This window comes from Bufo bufo, chromosome 4, assembly GCF_905171765.1.
Source record: "Bufo bufo chromosome 4, aBufBuf1.1, whole genome shotgun sequence".
In the NCBI taxonomy this organism is placed as follows: domain Eukaryota; kingdom Metazoa; phylum Chordata; class Amphibia; order Anura; family Bufonidae; genus Bufo; species Bufo bufo.
In genome coordinates, this window is record NC_053392.1 from 113509781 (window position 1) to 113521292 (window position 11512).

Genomic DNA, 11512 nt, shown 5'->3' on the forward strand with positions numbered 1-11512 from the left:
TCTGGTGTCACAATAGCTTGCATTTAAAAAAACTTTTTTGACTGTAATATAATAGCAGTCAGTTGCCGGCACGCGTGTGCGTTTCAGGCCCTGCCAGGGCACAGTGTCACCAGCGCAACTCATATCTGGTGTAACAGTACTGTACATTTAAAAAAAATATATAATTTTGACTGTGAAATAATAGTAGTCAGTTGCCTTCACGCGTGTGCGTTTCAGGCCCTGCCAGGGCACAGTGTCACAACAGTGCAACTCATATTTGGTGTAACAGTAGTGTACATTTTAAAAAAAACTACAATTTTGACTGTAATAGATTGAATAGCAGTTAGTTGTCTGCAAGCGTGTGTGTCAGGCCTACAGCGTCTACTCTGCCAACTTCTGCCAGTGCACAGTGCCACTAATATCTGGTGTCACAGCAGCTTGCACGCATAGTACCACTAATCGAAAAAAAAATGACAGGCAGAGGCAGGCCACCCAGCAGGGGCCGTCGTGGTTGTGGTGCTGTCATTCCCTTTGGCCCTAGAATAATGCCCAGTGTTCAGAGGCCACGTACCCTGAACTCGAAAAGTTCTGAGGACATAGTTGACTGGCTAATACAGGACACCCAATCTTCTACAGCTTCCGCTCGGAACCTTGATGCACCATCCTCCTCCAGCTTAGCTTCGGGCACCTCTCAAAATACCACTCGCCAGCCTGCCGCCACCACCAACACTAGCACCACAGCCGCTTCACTTGATCGGTCAGAGGAGTTATTTACACATCAGTTGGAAGAAATGAGTGATGCACAACCATTATTGCCAGAGGATGTAGATAACAGGGATATGTCTCAGTCAGGCAGCATTACACACATGGACGTACGGTGTGATGATGATGATGTTGTACCCGCTGCTGCTTCCTTTGCTGAGTTGTCAGATACAAGTGAAGCGGTTGATGATGACGATGTGTCCGTGGATGTCACGTGGGTGCCCACTAGAAGAGAAGAAGAACAGGGAGAAAGTTCAGATGGGGAGACAGAGAGGAGGAGGAGACGAGTTGGAAGCAGGGGGAGGTCGTCGCAAGGAGCTAGTGGCACAGTCAGACAGCATGCATCGGCACCCGGGGTCAGCCAGACAGCACGCCAATCAACGCATGCTGTTGCCACCACCAGAATGCCGTCATTGCAGAGCTCAGCAGTGTGTCATTTTTTTGTGTGTCTGCCTCTGACAACAGCGATGCCATTTGCAACCTGTGCCAAAAGAAACTGAGTCGTGGGAAGTCCAACACAACTGCTTTGCGAAGGCACATGATCGCACATCACAAACGCCTATGGGATCAATACATGAGTACAAGCAGTACACAAATTTAAAGCCGCCATCCTCCTCCTGGTCCAGCATCTTCAGTCACGTCAACCACTGCTGTCCTCCTTGCCCCCTCTCAACCATCCACCACTCCGTCTCTCGCCTTGAGCAGTTCCTGCTCATCTGCCCACAGTCAGGTGTCTGTCAAGGACATGTTTGAGCGCAAGAAGCCAATGTCACAAAGTCACCCCCTTGCCCGGCGTCTGACAGCTGGCTTGTCTAAACTCTTAGCCCGCCAGCTTTTACCATACAAGCTGGTGGAGTCTGAGGCGTTCCAAAAATTTGTAGCTATTGGGACACCGCAGTGGAAGGTACCCGGCTGAAATTTCTTTGCACAAAAGGCAATCCCCAACCTATACTCGATTGTGCAAAAGGAAGTAATGGCATGTCTGGCACACAGTGTTGGGGCAAGGGTCCATCTGACCACTGATACCTACCTGGTCTGCAAAGCACGGTTAGGGCAGGCATATCACCTGCACTGCGCATTGGGTAAACCTGCTGACAGCTGCCAAGCATGTAATGCGTGGCTCTGCAGAGGAGTTGGTGACACCGCCACGACTTGCAGACAGGCCTGCTGCCACCTCCTCTACTCCTCCTACTCCATCCTCTTCCATAACCTCCTCGGCTGAGTCCTCTTCTGCTGCTGCGTCTTGCTCCACATCAACGACACCCCCCCAGCTCCCCAGGGGCTATTCCACATCCCGGATACGGCAGTGTCACGTCGTCTTGGGGTTGACTTGCCTGAAAGCAAAGAGTCACACCGGACCAGCACTCCTGTCCGCCCTGAACGCACAGGTGGATCAGTGGCTGACTCCACACCAACTGGAGATTGGCAAAGTGGTGAGTGACAACGGAAGCAATTTGTTGGCGGCATTGAATTTGGGCAAGTTGACATGTTGCATGGCACATGTGTTGAATCTGATTGTACAACGCTTTGTGCATAAAGTACCCAGGCTTACAGGACGTCCTCAAGCAGGCCAGGAAGGTGTGTGGCCATTTCAGGCGTTCCTACACGGCCATGGCGCACTTTTCAGATATCCAGCGGCGAAACAACATGCCAGTGAGGCGCTTGATTTGCGACAGCCCGACACGTTGGAATTCAACACTCCTAATGTTCGACCGCCTGCTCCAACAAGAAAAAGCCATCAACGAGTATTTGTATGACCGGGGTGCTAGGACAGCCTCTGCGGAGCTGGGAATTTTTTTGCCACGTTACTGGACGCTCATGCGCAATGCCTGTAGGCTCATGTGTCCTTTTGAGGAGGTGACAAACCTAGTCAGTTGCACCGAAGGCACTATCAGCGACATCATACTATTTGTTTTCTTCCTGGAGCGTGCCCTGCGAAGAGTGCTGGATCAGGCCGTAGATGAGCATGAAGAGGAAGAGTTGTGGTCACCATCACCACCAGAAACAGCCTTATCAGCATCGCTTGCTGGAGCTGCGGCAACGCTGGAAGAGGATTGTGAGGAAGGGGAGTCAGAGGAGGAATGTGGCTTGGAGGAGGAGGAAGACCAACCACAACAGGCATCCCAGGGTGCTCGTTGTCACCTATCTGGTACCCGTGGTGTTGTACGTGGCTGGGGGGAAGAACATACCTTCAGTGAGATCACTGAGGACGAGGAAAGGGACATGAGTAGCTCGGCATCCAACCTTGTGCAAATGGGGTCTTTCATACTGTCGTGCCTGTTGAGGGACCCTCGTATAAAAAGGCTGAAGGAGAATGACCAGTACTGCTGCTACAGCAGCGGCTGCAACAATACCAAATTTTTCAGGCATGTGTACATGCCTAATTTTTCTGGCCTCTGGTGCTGCACTGTGGCATCAAAAACCAAAAAAATAAAAATAAAAAGGCACATACATGTGTCAATTCCCCTTCGTGATCGTTACCTTGTTGTGGTGAAGGGGCTTGTGAATCACAATGAAGCGACCACCTCTATGAGTGTGTTGGCAATGGCAATGTTGGCACACCCCAGATGATAAGGTCGTTGCTTCATTGTGAACAGACCAAAAGCGATCGGCTGGATAATTTTGCATAGAAAAAACATTAATTTTCTTTGTGATCATCTAAGGTGATCATTAAATCCTACTAGGCCAACAATGGGCCCACACTGCAGAATCATTGTTTTCTGGGTCACTTAACTGTCACTTAACTACCTCAGCACGACCATAGGCTTTGAAAAAACCCCATCGCCTGCAATCTCCCAAACGTGCGCACGAGCACAGTCATAACTACACCAAGATTGACGCATAGAGGTATAAAATTTATGTCATGAGTGTGTCAACTATTGACAACTCTTTGCGGTTGTCTAAAATCTATTCCATACACGTCCCCTGATAGGGGACGTAACAGGGATTAAACTGATAGGAATAGTACTACTTAACACACCACTCATATCTGGTGGCACATTAGATTGCACGCGCAGTACCCCAAATTTGAAGTAGGAGAACCGACCAAGCATCTTTTTCCATCTCCCGGTTCCTAAAATTGATTCCATATACACATCCTGATAGGGGACGTAACAGGGATTAAACTGATAGGAACAGTACTACTTAACAAACCTTATTATAATAATAATAATAATAATAATACTAGTGAACGTAACAGGGATTAAACTGATAGGAATAGTACTACTTAACACACAGTACTGTGTTACTTTATGTTGTATGGCTAGAATTGCTAGAATTGACGAATATAGCACTATATTCTCAATCTTCGTTATATTCTAGCAATACAACCATTAGGAACTCAGATCTAAGTTGTAATCGCAATGCGATTAATACAGGTTATATTAATCGCATTGCGAATTTAACTTACCAACATGATTATGGCATTACAGGTAGTGGTACTTCTTCTCCTCCTGTCTATTGGCTGCGTAGCAGCCAACAAACGTGCGGGGAGAAGACTCGAGCATCGCACTCGAGCACACGCGGTGTTCGGCCGAACACCACACTGTGCAGAGCATCGCGATACTCGAGTGAAAAAGGTGTTTGGCCGAGCATGCTCGCCCAACACTAGTGTAAACATAATGTCTCCCAAAAAGAATTGTACTAAGCTGATACTGTGTCAGAGTGAACCCACAGTAATAGCGCTACCCAAAATCCAAACAATAGTAATAATTCTGTGCCAGAGTGCACTTAGTAGTAATAGTAACAGTGCCCCCAACAGTAGTTGTGTCCCAGAAGTAATAATGCTCCCATAAACCCCCTGTAGTAATAAAGCCCACCATAAGGCCCCTGATAGAAAAAATTCTCTTTATAATGTGTGACAGTACAAACCACCCCCCCTCCTTGTATTGTGCGCCATTACAAAAAATTGTGCCATTGTGTGGCAGTAAAAACAATTACTTCCTCTTAGTGCCCCCAGTAGAGCCAATGTCTCCAGAGTGCCCTCATGTATTCCAATGACCTGTACTGTGTGCCACTACAAAAAACACTTTGTGCCCCCAGTGCCCCTATAATTTGTGCCAGTATAAAATACTCCTATATAGTTTCCCCAGAAGATGCCCCCATAGTGCTCCTCCGCATCCCCATAGTGCCCTCCATAATGTTCCAGTATAAAATGCCCCTATAGACAGACCCAAATAGATGCCCCCATAATGCTCCTCTCCCCCCTTCCCCATAGTGGCACCAAAATGGGTGCCAGTATGAAATTCCCCTATATATTGCCCCCATAGTGCTCTTCTCCCCCACTTCTCCATAGTGCTCCCCATAATGCGTCTCAGTATATAGGGTCCCAGTAGATGCCCCCATAGTGCTCCTCCCCCCGACTTCTCCATAGTGCCCCCCATAATGTGTGCCAATATATAGGGCCCCAGTATATGCCCCCATAGTGCTCCTCCCTCCACTTCTCCATAGTGCCCCCCAAAATGTGTGCCAGTTTATAGGGCCCCCAGTAGATGCCCCCATAATATTTGACAGTTAATAGGGCCCCCAATAGATGCCCCCATAGTGCTCCTTCCCCCCTTCTCCATAGTGCACCCCCCATAATGTGCCAGTATAAAGGGCTCCCATCCCCCTTCTTGCCATACTATACTAAAAATAATGAAAACAATAAACACATATACTTACCTCCATGCTGCTTTTAGTGATGTGATGCAGGCCTCTTCTGGCCTGTGTGCTGCGCTGTATGGCTCAGGAGGCCCTGCTCATAAATGGGTGGTCCTGATCAGGTTTGGGATATTCCCAAAGAGGAGCTTACATGCCTCAAAATTACCAACTGCTATGTAAAGGTATGTCAAATACCTTTTGCCTTCCTCTGGATCAACTTGCAGGATAACAGGCCAAACTGGATGGACAAATGTCTTTTTTTGGCCTTATATACTATGTTACTATGTTAAAATGGCAGTCGTTTGGTGAGCTTTAACCACCTCAGCTCCCCTAGCTTAAACCCCCTTAATGACCAGACCACTTTTTACAATTCTGCACTACACTACTTTCACCGTTTATTGTGCGGTCATACAACTTACCACCAAAATGAATTTTACCTCCTTTTCTTCCCACTAATAGAGCTTTCATTTGGTGGTATTTCATTGCTGCTGCCATTTTTACTTTTTTTGTTATTATTCGAAATTGACCGAATTTTTTGCAAAATAAGGACATTTTTCACTTTCTGTTGTAAAATTTTTCAAACAAAACTACATTTCTATATAAATTTTTCTCAAAATGTATTGCTCTACATGTCTTTGATAAAAAAAAATGCAATAAGTGTATATTTATTGGTTTGCGCAAAAGTTATAGCGTTTACAAACTATGGTACAAAAATGTGAATTTCCGTATTTTGAAGCAGCTCTGACTTTCTGAGCACCTGTCATGTTTCCTGAGGTTCTACAATGCCCAGACAGTTGAAACACCCCACAAATGACCCCAAAGTAGAAAGTAGACACCCTAAGGTATTCGCTGATGGGCATAGTGAGTTCATCTAAGTTTTTATTTTTTGTCACAAGTTAGCGGCAAATGATTTTTTCTTTTTTCTTTTTTCTTACAAAGTCTCATATTCCACTAACTTGTGACAAAAAATAAAATTTTACATGAACTCACCATACCCCTCACGTAATACCTTGGGGTGTCTTCTTTCCAAAATGGGGTCACTTGTGGGGTATTTATACTGCCCTGGCATTTTAGGGGACCTAAAGCGTGAGAAGTAGTTTGGAATCCAAATGCGTAGAAAATGCCCTGTGAAATCGTAAAGATACTCTTTGGAATATGGGCCCCTTTGCGCACCTAGGCTGCAAAAAAGTGTCACACATGTGGTATCGGCGTACTCAGGAGAAGTAGGGAAATGTGTTTTAGGGTGTCTTTTTACATATACCCATGCTGGGTGAGAGAAATATCTCTGTAAAAGACAACTTTTCCCATTTTTTTTATACAAAGTTGTCATTTTACAGAGATATTTCTCTCACCCAGCATGGGTATATGTAAAAAGACACCCCAAAACACATTGCTTTACTTCTCCTGAGTACGACGATATCACATGTGTGACACTTTTTTGCAGTCTAGGTGCGCAAAGGGGCCCAAATTCCAATGAGTACCTTTTAGGAGGGCATTTTTAGGCATTTGGATTCCAGACTTCTTCTCACGCTTTAGGGCCCCTAAAATGCCAGGGCAGTATAAATACCCTACAAGTGACCCCATTTTGGAAAGGAGACACCCCAAGGTATTCCGTGAGGGGCATGGTGAGTTCACAGAATTCTTTTTTTTTTTTGGCACAAGTTAGCAGAAATAGTTTTTTTTTTCTCACAAAGTCTCCCTTTCCGCTAACTTGTGACAAAAAGTTCAATCTTTCGTGGACTCAATATGCCCCTCAGCGAATACCTTGGGGTGTCTACTTTCCGAAATGGGGTCATTTGGGGGGTGTGTTTACTGTTCTGGCATTTTGGGCGGGGCTAAATTGTGAGCAACCCTGTAAAGCCTAAAGGTACTCGTTGGACTTTCGACCCCTTTACGCACCTAGGCTGCAAAAAGTGTCACACATGTGGTATCTCTGTACTCAGGAGAAGTAGGGCAATGTGTTCTGGGGTGTCTTTTTACATATACCCATGCTGGGTGAGAGAAATATCTCTGTAAATTGACAACTTTGTATAAAAAAATTTAAAAGTTGTCATTTACAGAGATATTTATCACACACAGAATGGGTATATGTAAAAATACACCCCAAAACACATTGCCCTACTTCTCCTGAGTACGGCGATACCACATGTGTGACACTTTTTTGCAGCCTAGGTGCGCAAAGGGGCCCAAATTCCAATGAGAATCTTTACGATTTCACTACTTCTCACACTTTAGGTCCCCTAAAATGCCAGGGCAGTATAAATACCCCACAAGTGACCCCATTTTGGAAAGAAGACACCCCAAGGTATTCCGTGAGGGGCATGGCGAGTTCCTAGAATATTTTTTTTTTGGCACAAGTTAGCGGAAAATGTTTTGTTTTTTTTCTCTTAAAGTCTCATATTCCACTAACTTGTGACAAAAAATAACATTTTATATGAACTTGCCATGCCCCTTACGAAATACCTTGGGGTGTCTTCTTTCTAAAATGGGGTTTTATGTGAGGTATTTATACTGCTCTGGCATTTTAGGGGCCCTAAAGCGTGAGAAGAAGTCTAAAATTTTTTACGCATTTGGATTCCGTGAGGGGTATGCTGAGTTCCTGTGAGATTTTATTTTTTGTTACAAGTTAGTAGAATATGAGACTTTGTAAGAAAAAACAAAAGCAAAAAAATTTAAAAAATTCCGCTAACTCGTGACAAAAAAAAAAATCTTCTATGAACTCGCCATGCCCCTCAAAAGTTATCTTTTTATAGTGCCGCAGCGATTTTACGGTGTTTTTGCAGTGATCAGAAAAAATATATATTTCTGTCACTGCGGTGGGGCGGACTGAACGCAAGTGTGCGCACAAGATCAGGCCTGATAGGGCGAACACTGTGTTTTTTGTAGAGCCTATAGAACATGTCCTATTCTTATCCGCAATTGCGGACAAGAAAAGGCATTTTCTATATAGTTCTGGCAATGTGCGGATCCGCAAAATGCGGAAATCACATTGCCGGTGTCCATGTTTTGCGGATACGCGGTGCCAGTGTTTTGCAGATCCGTGGATCTGCGGATCCGCAAAACACATGCGGACGTCTGAATTGAGCCTTACAGGGGGGTGATCAATGACAGGGGGGTGATCAGGGAGTCTATATGGGGTGATCAGGGATTAATAAGGGGTTAATAAGTGACAGGGGGGGTGTAGTGTAGTGGTGTTTGGTGCTACTTACAGAGCTGCCTGTGTCCTCTGGTGGTCGATCCAAGCAAAAGGGACCACCAGAGGACCAGGTAGCAGGTAATATACCTTTTTGGGGTTTAAAAAATCGCATCTACAGCCTGCCAGCGAATGATCGCCGCTGGCAGGCTGTAGATCAGCTCATTTACCTCCCGATCCTGTGAACGCGCGATCCTGTGTGCGCGCGTTCACAGGTAAACTTGCGTCTCGCGAGATGACGCGCCGGCGCGTCAAGGAGGAACAAATCGACCGCCTCCGGAACGCAATCCTGCGTTAGGTGGTCCGGAGGCGGTTAAGAGTACCTGAGTTTTCAAAAAAACTTTTCATAAGGGCTGTGCTTGTTTGTACAATTATGACTATGAAGGAAAACATGTTTTTCACATGTTTTCACATGTCACAGCTAGATGCATTTCTCTCAGAAGCAATGAGGGTACCTCCGAACCAAAACGTGTTCGGTTTCAAGTTTTAAAGTGGTTTTGCACTTAAAAAAATCAATTACCGAAGTTATTCAACGAAGTCATGTGCGACTTCACAAATAAATAACTTTGGCTCATCCGAGTCCATACATTCTAATACTGTACGGAGACAGATCTCCATACAGTATTAATCCGAACTTCTGAAGCTTGCTTTGCTCATCTCTAGTAACTATAGATGTCTTAGATCAAGGAGGGTTTGTATCTCAGATATCATCATGAAAACGGTTTCCAAATCACTAAGCTTGAACAAAAGAAGACAATATTTTGTGTACAAGTGACACTATAAAAATCAGTGGACAATGCATAGTGTAGAAGTATTAGTTACCAAATTGGCTCATTCAGAAATCTGGCAGGCACTTATGGGGCGTTATCCATAGGGAACAAGTATGTAAGATATAGTGGTGGTTGTAGTGGATTTATTAACTTGCAGTAGAAAATGTTTGCTCCGTGGATTCTTAACCTGAACAAACTTCCTAAGAGCTGAATATACAGGATGATAATTTCTGATAAAGTCATATTAAACCTAATGTCAACTCTAGAAACAATTATCTGGGAAAATGGAAATCGTCTTTTACTCTGTCCTCCTGTATGTCCTAAACCTGTCACCACCGAAGGATTTTGTTTTTTATCCCAACTCTAAATAGTGGGAGCTGTCCAATGCTTGCCAAGGAGCAGAGTGGGAATCGAGAGGAGAGAATGGTTTTCAGTCTGTTGGCAGTAATTAGGTTGCATTCTGAGAGATAATTATCTTGCAATCTCTAAGCAAACACCCGGGAGGAAATTGCATACTTACAGCCAGCTTAGCATTAAAAATAAATTATCATATTAATGGCACTGAGAACATGCACACTGCTGGCTGCTCGATCCCACTGCCTTCTATCCCCTTCTTCCTTGCACCACAATGTTTGTTTTATGGCGCATGGTAGAGAGGACAAATATGGATGATGTATGAAGAAGCACTTGATATACAGTATGCTCTAGTAAGCTGTGCGGATCTAGGGTTGTGGGTTATATTAATCACCTAAACAGGATAATGATGCAACTGTCTTAATTTTTTTATCCACAACTATACAGCAAATCCAAATGCCTGGATAAGCTGCACCCCATGGCAACTCAGGTGGAAACCCTCTGAGACCCAGTCCACGATATCCTGAGCTGGGACCTTTAGTTTCACATCCCTGTACCAGGCTCTACCCACTGTCTCCAAACTTTTTTGGTTGACCTACAGCTTTAGTGTCCCCCGCCAGTATATTTTGCAGGCACAGCTGATGCTTATCTTGACCACAAACACCACAAACTAAGTGCACAGATCGAACTCCAACCAGCAACAAACCCATCGCCCCCAGTCATTGTCCTGAGTACCCCAATGCCACCTCTCCAGGTTTAATTTCGTCCCCCTTGGAACACCTCCCCCAATGCTAACTGTGCATTGGTGGATGTATTTCTCTAAGGCCAAGACCCTAACCTGAGACTACACATGAGACCCTCTGTGAGGACAGCACCCCTGGGTCTACCCATTACTATCCACATAATGGGAGTAGTGGCTGAGAGAACAATAGCTTAATGAGGCCCCTGAAACAAAAATGAGGCTAATAGAATGATTCCTTAAAGCTTGTATTACACAGGCCAATTGAGCAAGCGATTGTGGGGAGGGAAGCGTTCCCTCCCGGCAATCGCTTGTTAGCTAGCGGAGGAGACAGCTGCTGTTACATGCAGTGATCTCCTCCGCAGCATGGGCAGGAGCGATCGCTATGCCATCACTCATCTCCATACTGATTTGCCGGCAACAGATTGCTATTAGACAGCACGATCTGCCACCGGCAAGCGCTGATTTTTAAGTATGAGCATTTGCATTTGCTCATTCATAGGGCAACTGGTGGCAGTATTACACTGCAAGATGATTGCTAACAAGCCTTCATGCAAACGTCCGTTAGCGATTATAGACCAAAAAATCAGCCAGTGTAATATAACCTTTACTCTAATAACTAATCTTGTGCTTGGCCTTATGTGGACATAAGGTCCGGCCAGCAAGTCTTATCCCATGGCTACAGGGTCTGTATAAGTATGATATGCAAATTGGTGGACTGTGTCTCCCATGGCGCCCTTCCCAAATTTCCCAGTGAGACCACACTGTCCAGAGGTTGAGGGATTCCAGGCGGGAACTCCTCCTGTCCTCCAGTGCACTACCCCAATCCATTAACAAAGTTTATATGAACCTTAAAATACTAGAAAAGGAATACACCTTATAAGCCACAATAATAAAACTCAACGTAACCGACGTTTCGTGCTGGAAAAAGTTTGCTTCGCTTAGAGCTGTGGATTCCACTCTAAGTCCACTGGTCCAGTAATCTTTAGTCCACAGCCAGCTCTTCACATAACCTATCCCTGCTCACTTCAGATTCTGATCTAGAATAGATTAATCAAATTCACAGAAATGCCA